Below are 18,404 nucleotides of genomic sequence, written 5' to 3' on the forward strand. Positions count from 1 at the left end.
AGGAGAGCTTTCTTTTTAGCAATGGAAAGCCACTGCTGCAAGCAATCGCTTATGTAGTGTGAATCCCATGATGGGTCACCCCGTAATTCTATAGTTTCTGTCAATAGTTCAATATCCTCTACCTCAAGAGAACCAAATCTAGGCCACTTCCCGTTATTCCCTTTCCAAGTCCAAACTAGCGCGCAGAAAGGTGTCACATATTCCAGACAATTTGTATCTTCTAGAACCTGGGCTGCAGGGCTATCTGGAGGTAATTTGAAACCTTTCTCTCCTGTCAACTGTTTAAACAACTTTTTAGTCTTTTTCAGCATTCTAGGGCTTACCACCATTACATTTCCTTTAGACTTGCTGCTGCCCATTGTGCCCTTCCCTCACAATTTTATAATCTGAAAAAATAAACACAATGGTTGTATCCTGCAAAAAAAATTGTTAAACAGGGGAAAAAATGTTATGCGGCGGTGGATAGAGAGAGAGATAGAGAAACCAAGAGCTGTTGACAATTTATAGGCACAACATAAAACAGTTTTTTTTTTTTTTTTTTTCAATTTGCAGTGCTGCACTACTTTACAAATAATTCAAAATCATTGCAATGAAACATAGTGACGCATTTACACTTAATCAACACATAATTCAAATACAGCCATTGATCAATGACAGACTATTTGTTTGCGCGCGTTTCAAAATCATTTCTTGTGTTCCGGCGCCAGCCGATCAAATGCTTCCCAAGCTACACTCCAGGAGGGTTTTAAATAATTAATTAATTTATTTTCTCTCTGGGATTCCCATTAAACAAAAACAAAATTCTCTTCTTTCTGTTCAGGATCTCCTGCGTGGAATTACAATTCGCCGTACGAATTTGCCACTATCATTTAACGCAATGATACGGATAACTTTGTTACTCCTCAGTCACCTATTTAAGAATAAAATTATCTTCAGTCTGGCCAGGTTCTCCTGCGTGGAATTACAATTCGCCGCACGAATTTGCCACTATCATTTAATGTAATGATACGGATAACTTAGTTACTCCTCAGTCACCTATTAAATAGCCAGCTATATTTTTATTTATATCAATCCCCAGTTTAACTCTTAGCTAAGCGTTGAAAGGCCACAACAACAGGCATTCAATTAACTTACCCGTGGTGGCATTTCACACATCCCACTTCTGACGCCATTTGTTAGGAAACTATTCTTCAACCCTCCTCAGAGTGACGCAAAGAAAACACAAACACCAGGCAAGGCTCCGGAACAGATGAAATGCTTTTATGAGGTACCAAGGTTTATTGGCAGGCCAAGGCAGAAGGCAGACGCACATCCCAGTGTAACGTCTTACAAGCTGGCATCTTCTGCCCTGAAGCATATAAGTCAGGCATTTATATATGTTGATAAGTGCTGTCACTGCACAACCCAAAAAGGGGACACAGTCCAAACATGGGCACGCACATACAAAAGAAATGCTGCACATACAAAACTAGAAGTCCATAGGGTAAAAATATACAGAATGCAGTGTGAGCATGAGCACGTGAACAGACAACAGGTGGTCCCTAAAGAAATGGGGGCTGGGTTGCTGGCTGAACTTAAAGTGTGAGACTGAGCTAAACTTAACAACGTGGCCTGGAGAGGTTTGTTTGTACAACTGGCATAGGTGTCAGAGAGGTCAGTAGGGAAGTCTTACTGGGATTCAGATAAGGGTAAAGAGAGTTGGAACTAAAGTATAATATCTATAGGTACATACATGTGAATATATATTTTTCCCAACAATAACTAGCAGGGAATGTCCCAAGGAGAGCATACACTGTTGCCCAAACTTTTTTTTTCTCCTGATGATTCATGTCCATACAAGCTGATTAAAGACTAACTAGAAATCTTCATCCCTGTTCTGGTTTAGCTGGTTAATACATCTTTCCAGACTGGGCAGGTTCTCAGCATTTAAAAGAGGCTCTGGTGTCACTCGTGACGAAAAGCTATCTCTGGATAAAACAGACTCTAAAAGCCATTATTTTATTAAAATGTACATTCCCTATTGAAAACATTGAGAAAGGTGTCTGCTGGACAGCTTCAAGTCCTCATTGAGACAGGTCGGCTCCTCGCAGCATGCTGAACAGAGAAACGGAGATAGCGCTAGTTGAGAATATACTGAGATATTCTTGACAAGGAGAAACTGCATTCCTTGTATTAATGAATCACTCTTCTGGTTTCAGTACCTTTGATCATGATATATCCCCATGCATAGACTTGAAGAGGTAGTGTGGAGTCTTGTTTGTGGCTTTGGTCCTTTTGGAGATAAACAAGCTTTAACATGCATAGGTGCAGTATGACTGGAAACTGAAACCATTAGATTCAGGTTCAAGATGATGCTTGTCTTTTATTTAAACTATATGTACTATCTCTGTATGATTTTTGTTGGCATCTGAAGATAATTTTGATAACTACTCCAACAGCACCCAGTTGGTATTTAAACATAAGAAGGGGGTGACAATGACTACAGTGAAGTTGCTCAGTACTTCTGTGCTATACACTGTTGGATGGATTCTAATTATTAAGCCTGAACAAAGGCTAGGCACAGTGTTTGGTGGTTAGTACTGATTTCTTTAGGAATACAACAAGGATTTATTTGTCAGACTGAACGTTAGTGAGGGTATTATTACTCCAAAAGAGGAAGTTGAAACAAAGGGACAAGATTAGGAGGCTTCCATTATTTCCCCTGTAATTCTGCTCTGCTTGTAAATAAACAAATACTCGTGAATTAATAACTTTGGCCCCACTCCCCGAAGGAATTCTTCAGTTTTTGCCATTATAGATCACTATAGACCTGTGGAGTTACTGTGGATCTCGTATTCTCAACTTGCCTCCTTAAACCCATTACTGGCTGATTAGGGGTTACCATAGACCTTGGCATGACGCCCTGTCTGCCTTATTTGATTTTAAGCTGTCTTTCCACTGCTGAGGTGCATCAGGCACCAGACCACCAGTGGACGAATAGTACCGGGCCACTACTGCAAGGGCCACAGTGATTGCTAAAATCATTGATTATTCTAATGCTTTGTATGTGGGGGTGTTAGAAATTGAGTGTCTATTTGGCAGAGGTTGGACCTTGTCCAAGTAGGGACCACAGTCCTATTTGGGGTAAGTCAGGTACCCTCCCTATATTAACCTATGCTCACCCTGTGGTAGCTTGGCACACAGCAGCCAGGCTTAACTTAAGAGACAATATGTAAAGTATTTGTGTGAAACTTAATTACAGCAACACGGTGAAAGACACCAAAAAAGTCTCCACACCAGTTTAGAAATCTAGAGAATATTTATCTGAGTAAAACAAGACCAAAATGACAAAAATCCAATAAGTAGATCCTGAGATATACAATTTTAAAGATTAAACATGAAAACAGTGCTTAGAAGTCACTAGCGGTCAAAAGGTTACTAGAGGTCGGGAGGTACCAGTGCAAATCCGACTGCGCTGGAGGGTAGGCCGGCTACAGAACCCATGCAGGAACCACTGGAACAGTACCTTTGATGAGCAATGGGTTGATGGCGATGACACAATGAGTCGATATTTTTACTGCACTCAGGGCACTCCATCATCACCAAGCTCTGTCGAAGTGAATGCACTGCATCGCCGTAGGGCCGCACAGAACGTCGTCGGGCCACGCAGTCGTCGGGCAGCCACTGCGTCACCATCGATGGAGTGATGCAACATTTTTTCTTCCGCATTCAGGGTGATGCACCACTTTCTGCACGTTTTAGCTGCAGGACCCACTCCTGAGGCCGAGGTCTGGCGAGGGACACCCCAGGCAAGGGTAGGACTCACAGATGGCAGAGTCCAGAAGCACCAGGAGAGTGCAAAGCAGTCTTTGATGTTCTTGAGACTGTAGAAGAACAAGTGGCAAGCCAGCAATCCCTTGGAGACTCTTGGGTTCAAGGATGTAGAGAGCAAGCCCAGTCCTTCTCATTGAAAGCAAGAAGCAGCAGCCCAAAACAAGTAGTAAAGTGTCAGTCCCTCATACAGCATGGCAAGCAGCAGACCAACACAGCATTGCAGATGCAGAATGGCAGTCCCTCCTGGGAGCAAATCAGCCCTTCTTATGGCAGTGTCCATAATTCCAGTAGAGATCTGATTTGGTGGAGTTTGGGGTCTAGTATTTATACTTTGATGCCCCAGTTCTGGAAGGTGGGAGAAACCTCTATGCATTCCTTTGAAGTTCACAAGGTCATTGATCTTCCATCCCTGGCTCCAGACACTCTACACGGGGTTCTGCAGCCCTTTGTGTGGGGAGAGACACACCCTATTCAGGTCTAATGTCCTCCCTCCCATCTAGCCCAGGAAGACCCATCAGTCTGGTGAAGCTCCATCACTATGCAAATGCCTCACCCACGCTCCCTTTGTGTGTGATTGTCTAGAGGGAATACACAAAGCCCAGCTGCCATCTATCCCAAATGTATATTCAGAGACAGGCAGAGGCACAACATGGTTAAGGTTAGAAAATTCCAACATTGTGGCATTTTCAGACTAACAATTTAAAATCTGAATTTACCATAAATTGTGATTTTAAATTGTGAGTCCAGAGACACCAAACTCAACATTTCTATATTTTTATTTTCCCAATTGGAAACTACATTTAAAATATGTTTTAAGGTAACCCCAGTGTTATCCTATAGGAGAGATAGGCCTTGCAATAGTGAAAAACAAATGTAAGAGTTTTTCACTACCTGGACATGGTAAACTTAAATGTACCTGTCCATGTACACAAATATACTGCATCCTGCCCCTGAGGCTAACTAGAGCCTACCTTAGGGGTGACATGCATGTGCTAAAAAGGAAGGTTTGGGCCTGGCAAGTGGGTTTACTTGCCAGATCGAAATGTCAGTTTTAAACTGCACCTACAGGCTCTGCAGCCACAGGCTGAAGTCATGTTTGAAGAGCTACTGTAGTGGGTGGGTAATAGCATTTAATTTACAGGCCCTGGGCACATACTGCACTTTACTCGGTTCTTACAAGAAAATTGAATATGTCAATTGTGGAGAAGCCAATGTTAGCATGTCTAGAGGACAGAGCATTTGCACTTTGGCACTGGTCAACAGTTGTAAAGTGCCCAGAATCCTAAAAGACAGCAAAAACAACTCAGAAAAACAAGCATAAGAAGGCAAAAGTTTTGAGAGTGACCCTGCAAAAGGACCATTTCCAAAAGGGGTCATTAAAATGTAACATGAAAACCTACAGGTTCTACAAAACTAAGCAGCCACAACACTGGAGGCTGTCTCACTAAGATGTCACATCTTTAAAAGAATTGCATGAGCTATATAGCAGGAGAGATTCCATTTCAAATCTCTCACCCTGAGGATGGCAATTTATTTCCTGAATACAGAAGAAGAAACAAAAGTGGTCTTCTGTTACGTTATGTCAATTTATACGGTACACTACAACCCTGACAGGGTATCCAGGCATTTGAGCAGGTGTATAGGTGTGTGGCCCCGCAGAGCTTTTTGAAGAGTCAGGTCTTCAGCCTCTTGCAGAACTCAAGAAGTGAGAAGGAGGCTCTGATATGTTGTTCCATGTTTGGGGGTGATATAGGAGGAGGAGCAACTTCCTGCTCTGTTTTTGTGAATGTGTGTGTGGGGGTGGGACAGTGAGTGAGAGTGAGGCTGAGCATAGGTGTCCTGCAGGTGAAAGTGTATGCATCTGTTCAGGTATGCTGGTCCAGTGTTGTGTAAGGCTTTGTCTGAGTGCTTGAGGAGCTTGAATTGGCTGCACTTGTAAATGGGGATCCAGTGGAGATCCCTGAGGTGGGGTGCATTGTGGGTGCAGCATGGGTGGTTAATTAGGAGTCTAGCAGCGGAATTCTGGATGGTCCGAAGTCAGTTTAGTAGTTGCTTGGAGATTCTAGAGTTGAGTGTGCTGTCGTAGCCGAGCCTACTTGTGATGAAGTTTTGTGTCAAAAACATGGTCTAAATCAGTGGAGTCAGAGATGCTGCCAAGTGTATCCATCATGGATGTAATGCTTTTGTGTTTTGAGCACTGGCTTTTGTAACAGCCTCGAGTACTGGTGTTAGAAATGGGGTCTCTAATTGGCAGTCAGTTTACACCCTGTCCAAGTAGGTACCCTCACTCTACTCAGGGTAAGGGAGTCACACTCCTTAAGATAACCCCTGCTCAACCCCTTGGTAGCTTGGCACAAGCAGTTAGGCTTATCTCAGAGGCAATGTGTAAAGTATTTGTACATACACATGCAGCAAGTGACAACCCCACAAAAAGACTCCACACCAGTTTTGAAAAATAGCCACTATTTATCTAAATCAAACAAGATCAAAACGACAAAAAAATCCACCATACACAAATAAAGTTATCATTTGTTAAAGATTTAAAAGAGTTTTAATCTTGAGAAAACAGTGGTACTTGGGTGCGTCAAAAACAAAGCTGATGCGAGCCGCAAAGGAGGTGATGCATTGGAAGAGCAAGCGGTGCCTCGATTATTTTCACACTGGACAGGTGACGCGTGAATTCTTTTCCCACCCGGCTGGTGATGTGTGGATTCTTTTTCCGCCCTGCTGGCAATGCGTGGATTCTTTTCCTGCCAGACTGGCAATGCATCGATTCCTGGTTGCAGAGCAGTGTTGATGCAGAGAAATGACAACCAGGGATGATGCATGGAAAATCCAGATGCACAGCAACGATAATTCCATGCTGAGCTGGCGATGTGTCGATTTCACGGGTGCTGCATCGTTTTTTCATCCGCAGTGCAGGCCGTGCATCGATTTTTCTTCTGCAATGGCCTCGGTGCGTGGATTTTCTCCCAGGTTACCAGCTTCCACTTCTAAGGGCCCAGGGACTGGATTTGACACCACTTAGCAAGTCAGGATTTTCAGCAGAAGAGACCTGGCACTAGCGGATTAAGTCTTGGATGTCCCTGAGACTTCAGAACAGGAGGCAAGCTCAGTTCAAACCCTTAAAGAACCTTGGTAAGCAGGATGTAGAAAGCAAAGCTCAGTCCTTTCACTCCCATGACAGAAGCAGCAAGCAGCAGGCTAGCACAGCAAAGTAACAGGTAGAGTGACAGTTCCTCCTACAGCATCCACCTCTTCTTCCTGGCAGAATGTCCTTAGTCCAGAAGTGTTCTAATATTTTGGGCTCAGCAGTCCAATACTTATACTCATTTCTGCCTTTGAAGTAGGCAGATTTCAAAGGAAAGTCTTTGTAGCGCACAAGACCCTGCCTCTAGGACTGTTCTTATACCATTGTGGGAACATAGAAATTGATTGTTGCAAGCCTAATGCACTAAATGAGAATAAATTCCTACTTTCAGGTGCTATATTTTGGCAGAAGAACTCACTGGAAATATCCAGAATTGTTTTGTATTTTTTGTGCACTATATTGTCAATGAGTGCAGTGTGGTGTGCATTTTGAATGGCAAATGTGCATGTATGACTATTTAACTGTCTGTAAAGTAAGACTATTCTATATGAATGGTCCGGTTTAGCCACAAGAAACAAGGGGTTGTTCTCTCACGGGTGTTTTAGCCTCATATTTTAAGGGATATTGAGGTTGAGGCTGTAGTTGTGACCTAATAGGTATTATGTGATAGGGAGAATCTCTGTCCATCCCACATGATTGCGATACAGCACAGGTGCCTGTACCAATGCCCAATCCGAAGCATAGGCTTCTCTTAGTTCTACAGGAACCATGGGTTAGAAAAATGGAATGATTATATCTTCATCTAATGGGAGTTTACAGACAAATTCAGATGGCCAATCTTTTTCAGCCATTAGGATATCATAATTTGTAGTCGATCTCACCCAAAATATTACTTCAGTTGTACGCTCAATGTCTTCTTCAATCTGTACTTTTATTTTGTAAACCCTGTCCGGTGGGGAGACGTGCCTTTCCGTAGTTTCAGTTTCTAAAAAGTCATTAGTTACTGTCACATCCAGAAGCTCTTGAAGATTCCGGCGAACTATTGTGACCTCTGACGCGCTGTCTAGAAAAGTCAGTGGCCACTTCCTGTTTCTCAGGACAGTTCTCATTATGTGTGGCATTTTTAGCTGAAATTGGAGCCCCCTTTTTCTTTTTAAACTGTGGTTTCTGTTGGGGAGGTTTCTCTTCCTTTTTTATGGAAAGGTCTGAAGTATGTTGTGAATCTTTTCTTGGTTTTATGTGTTCTTTTCTGTGTTCGGAACGGTCCATCTCTCTCACTTCATTTATCCCATGAGACCTGATAAGAACGAGACTGGCGTGTATCAGTATATTGATATCTATTGGGAGTTATCAAACTATGTCTATTCCCGAGATTGTATCGTTTCTCAGAGGTCTCCGGACACGGATATTCTCCTCTTTTTGCATTATCTTTATTTTGTTTTTGTTTATCCCAGCATTTTTTAGAACCCTCTGCTTGCTTGGTAAGATCCTTATTGGATTCACCCTTTAGCTGTGGTTTACTCAGTCTGGCCACCAAACTATCCCGACCTGTACTTGAATAGGTTTCAGAGATAATTGTTGGTAGCTCGCACTCCTGATCCTGTGCAGGAACATCTCAGAGCTGCTAGAGTACTGCCAGAGCTACTGCTTCCCCTTTAAGATTACTTAATAGTATTGAGGATACTGTGGCAAAATTGCCAATTAACTGCATCCCTAGGACCAGGGCCGGGGCAGGCCCATATTTATCTTGTATATGTTTCAAATACTTTCAGAAGGTTCGCAAATTTCGGTGTACCATGTGTGGTAGTATATAGGGCAGTGAATACTGAACCCCAGGTTTTATGGTTATCCAATGACCGAACCACTCCGAACTGCAAGCATATTGTGAGAATTCTATGTTTATCTAGGGGTCCCATATGGGGAAACACTACTTCTAGAGCACTTATTTTTTGTGAAAACCAAAACAGAATGTCTTTGCGTTTTGTGGGTGCCTTACCCATTACCTAATGAACTAGGGCAAGATTAATTTCAGCCGTTACTATGTGTGGCTGCACTGGAGCAGCCGTTGATGGGGCAGTATTAAATAGTTGCATTACAAACTGTATTACATGTCTATAAACTTTTACTAAATCATTATATAGGTGGCGCACTTCTGCTACCACCATTGTAGTAGCATTAGAGTGTGGTATGTATTTTGCCAGATGTGGCCATGTAGGACCTTCATTGCCCAAAGGACCTAGTCTAACATTTTGTGCAGCGTGTGGTAGGGCGCAGTCAAGCCAATTTTGGTGTTCTCGATAAGATAAAGGTAGTTCTAAATATGCACATGTTCTGTATTCTGGCGATGCGTTCTTAGGCGTGTATTGATGAAAGGTGTGCGTGTTCCCATCAACTGCTGGAAAAAGTGACTCAAGAGTAAGAATTTCAGTTCTACATGGTGGTTTTCCTCAACTACAAAGGTAACTGCTCCTCCCTCCTCTGTGAGGCCATTATTTAATAAATGATTTGTAAGGGGGAGCCTCATGTTTGGTGCAATTACAACCCGTTGGGGTTCCACTATATTTCAATATTAGAAAGTTGTATAGTTCAAAGATAGGAACACCAATGGGGATTTAATCCGTTTAAAGGTTCAAGCTTGAACAACCTATAGCGATAAATAAGTACTTCCTGTCTTAGCTGAGGAGAATATCCCTAATACCACGGATGTCTCTGTATAAGGTAATTAGGCTGTCTTTTACCATGTAAAGAGACAGAGGCCCTCATTTCAACTTTGGCAGACTTTTGCGAAGAACGCTGTCAAAGCGGGCGCCAAAAGATCACTAGTGTTGGTCATCCGAAGACTGCCATATTACATGTCACCAACGGATTTCTGCCCACAAACAGGTGGAAATCCAACACCGTCGGCCTGACCGACGGGTGAGAGGTGGTTCCAATGCCAGCACCACCAAGCTGGAAGTACTCCGCCCGCCATATTACGAGCAGTACTATGGCATGGCGGTGCGGCAGTGGAGGTGGAACCGCCAACATCCATCCCCTGCCAGATGACCATCTTGACGTGGGCTGCTGTGTGGCCCAAACAGGTAGGTGGAGAGGGTGTGTGCTAGGTGCATGTGTGTGGTTTGTGTGTCGCAATGGGTGTGCGTGCATGTGTGTGTGACTGTATGCGTGCATAGTAGTGTGTGTGAATGTATGTGGAGGGGGGGTGTGTGAATGTATGTGGAGGGTGTGTGTGTATGAATGTATGCAGAGGGGGCATATGTGTGTGAATGTATGTGGAGGTGTGTGTGAATGTATGCGGAGAGGTGGTGTATGTGTGTGAATGTATGGAGAGGGGGTGCCTATGCGTACAAGCGAGTGGGTGTGTGTGTTTGTGTGTGTGTGAGAGGGGGTGCATGTCTGTTTGTGTTCAGTTGGGTGGGGTTGCATGTGTTTGTTTGCGATTGAGTGGGGGTGAGTGTCTGTTCGATTGGGTGGGGGTCTGTGTCTCTTTGTGTTCGGTTGGGTGGGGTTCATGTCTGTTTGTGTGCAAGCGCGTGGGGGTGCACGTCTGTTTGTATGCGTGCGAGTGGGGGTGTTTGGATGTATGCGTGCGGTTGGGTGGGGTGTCTGTATGTATGTGTGCATTTGTGTGGGGGTGTTTGGATGTATGCGTGCAGTTGGGTGGGGGTGTTTGGATGTCTGTGTGCGGTCGGGTAGGGTGTGTGTCTGCAAGTGTGTGGACATGTGGAGGGTGTGTCTGCAGGTGTGTGGACGTGTGGGGGGGTGTGTCTGCAAGTGTGTGGACATGTGGGGGTGTGTGTCTATAAGTGTGTGGACATGTGTAGAGGTGTCCGCAAGTGTGTGGACGTGTGGGGATGCGAGTGCTGGTGACAGGAATGGGGATTCCTGTTGCCGGGTGTGTTACCACCATGGTTTTTGTGGCAGGGCAACCGCCGTGAAAAGCCTAGTGGTTTGCTGCCTCGTAATACGGCCCACAGTCTTGAGCATGCCGCTGGCCCGGAGGGGCTCACTGCCAGGCGCACAGGTCCGACCGCACCTGCAAGACTGGTGGCGTTGTGGCAGTTTGGCTTCGGACAAACTGTTGAACTTTTAATGTGGCTGTCTTTACTGCTGAGACCGTGGCAGTAAGACCGCCACCATGAGTGTGGTGGTCTTAAGACCGCCACAGTTGTAATGAGGGCCACAGATACTTGGGAGATCCGTAATTCAGTGCCAAACCAATGTTGGCGGTGCCATGTCATCAAGTGACTCCCGTTATGATAACAACACTGCTGGAGTTGGGCGGCAGCAGCACCAAGTGCGGAGGACTGAGTCTGGTACTGCACCATGTGACAACTGTCAGCCTAACCCTCCCGGCCAGCTAGCAGCACCTCACCAGGACCTAAGGGCAAAGGTGATTTGTGGTAGCCCTTTCCATGACATCTTAGATTTCTCAGGGAAACCGTGGTGGAAGAGATCTTACCCTTTTGCTGAGTCACACACGTCTCACACAGGCAAAGACAGACAGAATCAGGACTAGGTTCAATAAGTTTTATTGAATCAATTGCATTCCACGTAAAAAGGCATGTATTGCAATTATGAGAATGATAAAGCATAAAAAAAGCAGAAAAGTGAAACATAGGAAAAGTCCCACCATACTGTCACAGTGCAGGTTCTAGAATCTCTACCTGTGCTACTAATATTCCTACAAGAGCATGGCAGTGTAAGCCCTAATCTGCCCACCAGGCCCCCCGGAAGGAACACATCCCCCATACCTTTGGTTGTTGGTAAAGAAGAGGTCTGTTGATTTACAGCGAGTCCTCCCACATATGGGCACATATGCAAACATATGGGCAGAGGAGGCGTCAGTTCTCAGCAGAAATTGCAAAGTCGGCATGCAGCATTCAATGCAGCATTTGATGGCAATAGCTGGAAATCTCCTCTAAAGTGCAGGGGACAGTGAGGTGTTTTATAATAAGACATCAGATGTTCTGAGAAACTGCACTGACATGACACCATGCATATTTCAGTTTATAAGACTTTGGTACATGTTGAACGCTTTCTACCGGCAATAAGAAATAAGCTTATCATAGTCAGCCTTGGACAAAGCACAAAGTGAGTATGTCATGCAAGAAAAGAATAATGAAATCTGTGTGAAAGGACAACTGATAAAATAATAAAAACAGCTTCCACTAAATGAAGCCTTTGCTAAAATAATTAAATGAATAAAGGGGGTCATTCTAATCTTGGCGGGCGGCAGGAGCCGCCCGCCAAGCGGGAACCGCCAGAAGACCGTACCGCGGTCAAAAGACCGCAGCGGTCATTCTGAGTTTCCTGCTGGGCTGGCGGGCGACTGCCAGAAGGCCGCCCGCCCAGCGGGAAACCCCCTTCCACGGGGATGCCGGCTCCGAATGGAGCCGGCGGAGTGGAAAGGGTGCGACGGGTGCAGTTGCACCCGTCGCGATTTTCAGTGTCTGCTATGCAGACACTGAAAATCTTTGTGGGGCCCTGTTAGGGGGCCCCTGCAGTGCCCATGCCATTGGCATGGGCACTGCAGGGGCCCCCAGGGGCCCCACGACACCCGTTCCCGCCAGCCAGGTTCTGGCGGTCACAACCGCCAGAACCAGGCTGGCTGGAAGGGGGTCGGAATCCCCATGGCGGCGCTGCCTGCAGCGCCGCCATGGAGGATTCTTCAGGCCAGGGGAAAACCGGCGGGAAACCGCCGGTTTCCCTTTTCTGACCGCGGCTTTACCGCCGCGGTCAGAATTGGCCTGGATGCACTGCCAGCCTGTTGGCGGTGCATCCGCGGTCCCCGGCCCTGGCGGTCTATGACCGCCAGGGTCGGAATGACCCCCAAAATGTCTTGTATATGGATGAAAGGGCACAAGCTGCAGACCTAAGTCAAGAAAAGGCTCAAACATAATGTGCTTATGTCCTACCTAAAGCAACCTTACGACAGGTGCTTGTGTGATGGTGTTCTGTTGGGGCCATTTGAAGATCTTTCGTAGTATGCATAGTATGAAGAAGCAAGACATGCTCATTGCGTTGACCTGTGCTGCCATGTTGAGCTTGTTGTCTAGGATGATCCCCAGAATTCTTGCTTGGTTGGTGGGTGTTGGCGTTGGTCCTAGCTCCGACAGCCAGCAGACATTATCCCATGGGAGGTCTTGTTTCCAAAGACCAGGAGTTCTATCTTGTCAGAGTTTGTTCCCTTCTAATCTGCTGTCATGGTCAGGGAGTTGGGGAAGTTGGTTCTAGTGGTGGTTGACTTGTTTGTCAGCAAGAGAATGAGTTGTGTGTTGTCAGCATAAGAGATCATGGTGATGTATTGGGATCTGACGATGTTGGTGAGCGGTGTCATATAGATATCGAACACTGTATGGCTGAGGGATGATCACTGGGGGACTTAGCAGACCAGTTCTTGATCTCCAATGTGAAGGGTGGCAGTCTGATTCTTTGTGTTCTTCCCATGAGGAAGGAGCCAAACTAGTTGAGTGTGGGTCCTTGGATGCTAATCTCATGGAGTTTTTGAGGAGTTGTTGAACATTTTGTTTATGTTAGGAGCCCTCCACATTTAGTGAGCTTGACAACTTCTGAATTTATGCAGTGGACCTTTGGCATGTTGAAGTCACGTTTTAGATGCCTGCACAAAAGTGGAGGTGCAGTGCAGTATGCCCCAGAGACTGCATGCAAGATTGTGGTGACATGTGCCATCCTACACAACATAGCAACCAGATGTGGGCTACATCTCACCCTAGATGACACAGATTCGGAGGATGAGGAGCAGGAGCCACCACAACGACAGCCTGCGGATGGTAGCATCGCAATGGAGGGCAATGGAGGGCAGACGGAGACAGCATCACATAGCAACTCATTACTTTGGCAGGTAAGTGCCAACCGTAAGAGCACTTACAAATGTAAGACACACATAGCCAGGTTGTGCAAAACAAAAAATCCTTCAATGTCAGGAGTGTATAATGGAAATGGTGGTGTATAGCTATCAGTAAAGAAGTATAATGTAACAAAGTCTGACACATTAAACTCATGTGCCTTAGGCCAAACCTAGGGAGACAACATCACACCCTCCTATGGCTACATCCACCATGACCTGTGCCATGTTGGTCCACTGATGTCTGGCGGGCACTGCTACTTCACAGGATGCGGGCATCTGAGGCTGCTTACGCTTGAAATGTCCTCACTGTCCTGAGGGGTGTCACCAATACCTCTTGCTGCCTGGGAGGTATGAATGAGGTCAACTGCAGCAGCAATGCACGCCAGTCCCCTTGCCACATCTCCAGCAAAATGGCCTAGTTCTACCTGGAGCATGACAGTGCGCAGGTAGTTGTGGTGGCTAGGCGGCCAATGGGCTGTTTGAGCCGGTCCAAACGTGCAGATGTGTTGCACTCTCTGCGCCTTGCATAGGCCCGATCCGCAACCATTTCCCTACACAGGGCATTGATGGCGGTGGTGAGGTTGACCATGTTGGTGTTCATGGGGGATTTTTGGTTCTCCACATTTACAAATACCTGTGTGAGGGTCTGTTACATTCGGTGCAGGTTCCGGTTCATCATCTGCATGTGTTTGTTTTGCAAGCAGTGACTGCTCAGTAGGGATGCCTCCAGTACAAGGAAGTGTTCCGTTGTGACATCTTCCTCACCTGCATCATGTGGCAGACAAGGCTTTCTATGCCCAGACCCAGCTGTTCGCAGTGGCCAACTCTCACCCATCTGTGGCCCCGGTGTCAGGTTTACTGCCTCATTGTCCACATCTGTCTCCTCTGTGGGCTCACGTGCCTGGTGAACAATAGGTGTGGTACTGCACTCCCCTGCAGAAATGCTGACTGCCTCGTCTGCTGTCATGGTGGCATCGTCATCTCCCTCGACACTAGGGTCATCGGTGGATACTTGAAGGAGACCTGTGGGACACAGGGGATACACTGTCAGTGCTTCTCAGATGTGTGGCTTATCAAAATAAATATTCCTTAAAATATGGACTACTGTACTACATTACCCATAATGCACTGAACTTGAGATTGGCATATAGGCATGGAACAATTTGGATTATGCATGCTTTTGTGGACTGTGGTTGTGTGCAATGTGCCTTGAATAGTGTACATAAGTGAGATTTGCTACTTACTTCTGGAGGTTCCAAGTGCTGAACTGTCCAGGTCCCCAATTCTTACAACAGCCTCTGGCTCCAGAGTGGTCTCCACCATGCTCTCTATTGCTGTGGGTGGTGGTACTGTGGATGGTCCCCCGCCTGTTCCATGCACCTCCTTCAACTGTTCTGCAACTCTTTCCTTGGTTCTGGACCTTAGGTCATACCATCTTTTGCGCACCTCCTTGATGGAGCGATGACTGACTCCTATGGCATTTATCTTGCTTTGTATGTTCGGCCAAATCTTCTTTTTTTGTGTGAAGGAAACTCATTGCTACCTTCCCAAACAGGGCCTCATGGTGTAGGCAGCACTCCTCAGTAAGGACCTCCAACTCTTTATCAGAGAATTTGAGCTTTCTCTTCCTCCCTGCAGTGTTTGCCTCCTTAGTTTGGCTTGCCATGGCTGCAGTTGCTCCTCTCAGCTGGGTGTGCCCCTGCTGTATGTGCTGGCTAGACTCCTCCCACTTCCATGGGGGGTACTTCCTGGTTCTGAGGTCATCATCCAGCACCAGGAAATGTGTTTTCTCCTTTCTTTTGCACCCGTTCGCTAGTTGCACTCAGTCGCAATTTGCGAGCCTGTTACACACCCATGTGCAATTTAGTAAATCGCAATTTATGATTTCACAAATTGCGATGCGACTCGGCAGCGAATCGCAAAATTGATTAGCCTTTTTTTGTTAGATCCCGTTTTGCGAGTCAGAAATAGCGATTCGCATTGAGTCGCTATTTCGGACTCGCAATTTTTTTGCTTCGTACATGTAGCCCCTATGTCACAAGCATGCAGTGAGAGGAGTGATGGCAGACTGGATAAGAAAGGGAGTATAACAATTGCAACATGTTACATAATCTGTGGTACGCAGGGTAGAATATATGATTCAAAGCTCAGGTAATAGATTCTTCATGTATTTCACGTCAGTGCAAAGCTCAGTGCACTATGAATCGCCCATGAGTGGTATGCAGGAATACTCCCATGCTGCTTTACGTATTTATTAACGAGTTTTTGTATGTTACCGTGTGGTTACTTTGGAGCTCTAAGGTTGGAGCCAGATAAGTAAATTGAGTGAAGAGGGGAGTTAGAAACTATATTTAGTAAGGAGGATACCCCAGTCTGATATTCATCTCAATACCCCTGAGTTGAACTGTAGGCAAGCCGCAAAAGTTATGTTTTCTGTATCTTCCTGGAGCATGTACAGTTTGGTTCAAAACTCAGGTCAAGTCAAGAGATTCCACAACTTTCAGTCTTGGATTCGAAGGATCTTCCATCCAGGTTTCAGCCGTTTGAAGACTCCTTAGGAGATCATGAGCACAGCTGTCCTTGGTAAGGACCTTTCTAGCTCATCGCGGGGTGTAGAATTCTGTATGTACGCTGATGCCCCAGTGCTCTCGTTGCACACTGCATAGAACCTTGAATTAAATTATTGTTTCTACCACGAGTCAATGAAGTATTCAGGCAGGTTTGATATAGACTTTTCTCTTTAGTTTCAAGCTCATTCTGTTTTGGAGCCTTTGCAGTCTATAATTGTGTTTCTTGGAGGGCCTGACACAGGCAATGTTGCAACAGTCTCGTCAAATCGGTTTGGAAGAAGACAAAGAAAGTATTGCTATTTGGGTGTCAAGCCTGAGAATAAAAGCTCACCCAGAGAGCACCTTGATCACTGAGGGCCGTAGGAAATAACGGGATTTATATTTCGGCAGATGGGCTATCCGTCACCGTTGTGAGGGAGAAACCCATCTGCCAAAATCTAAATCAGGTCTCTAATTTCAAAAGTGCTTCTGTATTTTTTGACATTAAGCAACTTTACAATCTAAACGCCTTTTCTTAGTTCCTTTATTCACAGTTATTTGTGCAGAATAGTTGCCCTCATTGGTATATGGCTTTCCCGGAGATGGTCAGTATGTGGCTTAAAAGGTCACTTTCCAACTTATTCAAATAAATCTTTCATCTCCCCTATGGCATAAGCCATTGTCACATCAGGCTAGAATTTTAACAAGGTACAGACCTCACTTCCATTCATTTACAGTTTCTCATTAATAGCCATAGGCTGAGACCCCGTTATGGTCTCCTCCTGGAGGCTGTAATCTGGTCTGCCATGTCATTAGATTCTGCCAGTTTAGCTTCCTGGAAAAAATATTTTATGACTGCAATGAGCACTGCAGGCAGAAGCCCTTGGGAGCATTCCAACATTAGTGGCACAGTTTAAGAGTCTTTTGAAGAAGTAAACGAAGATTATTTCTCACACAGCTGATCTGGGAGCTTTCAGACGTCAAAATGTAACGCTGGGCTGTTTGGTTTCCAGCATGTCTAGGCCGGTGATGCATTCCTTCCTTCGTCTGCTGATCTTTTTAACACCAATACTGGAATTGTGCCAAGCATGGGCTCATTGTAATCATTCCAAAGTTAGCTGCCGTTTACGTGGGTATAGATCGGACCCTACATCACAAGTTGTATGCACATGCTCTCAACTACTAGGGGAAGGAATCAAGAGGCATGTTTAAGAGCCCCTAGCGCCTCCTTGTGCCACATTAGCATAATTTTCTTTACGCTACTATGGCCCAACGAGGCCAAAATCGCAGTGCTGTGTTTACAAAGTGGCGCCACACATGCATGCCGCCACTCTGCACCCCCTTTCACCACATTATGCCTCCTCCAGGCATAATGTATACAAGTGTGGTGTTCCCCTGTTAGGGGAGTGGGGGGCAAAAAAATGGGGCAAAGAAATCTAAGAGATTTCTATGAGTCATTTTTTTTGTGCCATTTTTAACGCCTGCTCAGAGCAGGCGTTAAAAGGGGGCATGCCATTGTTTTCAATTGGCCACTATGTACTGTTCAGGGTTAGTAGCAACATTTCTAAATACGGTGCACACATTGTGGCGGTGGTGGGGTGCAAGGAAAGTGGTGCTGCACTAGGTGTGCGCCACTTTTCTTAAATCTGCCCCCAAATGTTTAAAACCGGCCTTTATGTAAGGGCCTGTCGCAAGGTGAATGAGGCGGCACAGTCTGCCTTAAATGGGAAAAACATGCAAACTTCCTATGTCCTAGTTAAATTGTTGCATCTGGACATTAAGTTGTTAACTGCGAATGAAGGGACTTGTTCTAATGTGGTCACCAATTAGAGAATAGCTTTAAAGGGGGGGATGATCACTAACATACGTATTTTGACATAATAATTCTAGTATAACTTTATTTTGATTTGGGCTCCTTCCTCTTCAGAATTGGCACTTTACACTGAAATGTTGAACGGCGCCCCAAAAATTGTGGGGTATTACACTGATATTTTAAGGATGTTTTAACTTTTTATGTTTTAATATTTCCCAAAGGTGTCTCTTTCTCAGTGATGGAATGGGGTGGATCTTCGCTGGGGAC

This window comes from Pleurodeles waltl, chromosome 2_2, assembly GCF_031143425.1.
Source record: "Pleurodeles waltl isolate 20211129_DDA chromosome 2_2, aPleWal1.hap1.20221129, whole genome shotgun sequence".
Taxonomy (NCBI): domain Eukaryota; kingdom Metazoa; phylum Chordata; class Amphibia; order Caudata; family Salamandridae; genus Pleurodeles; species Pleurodeles waltl.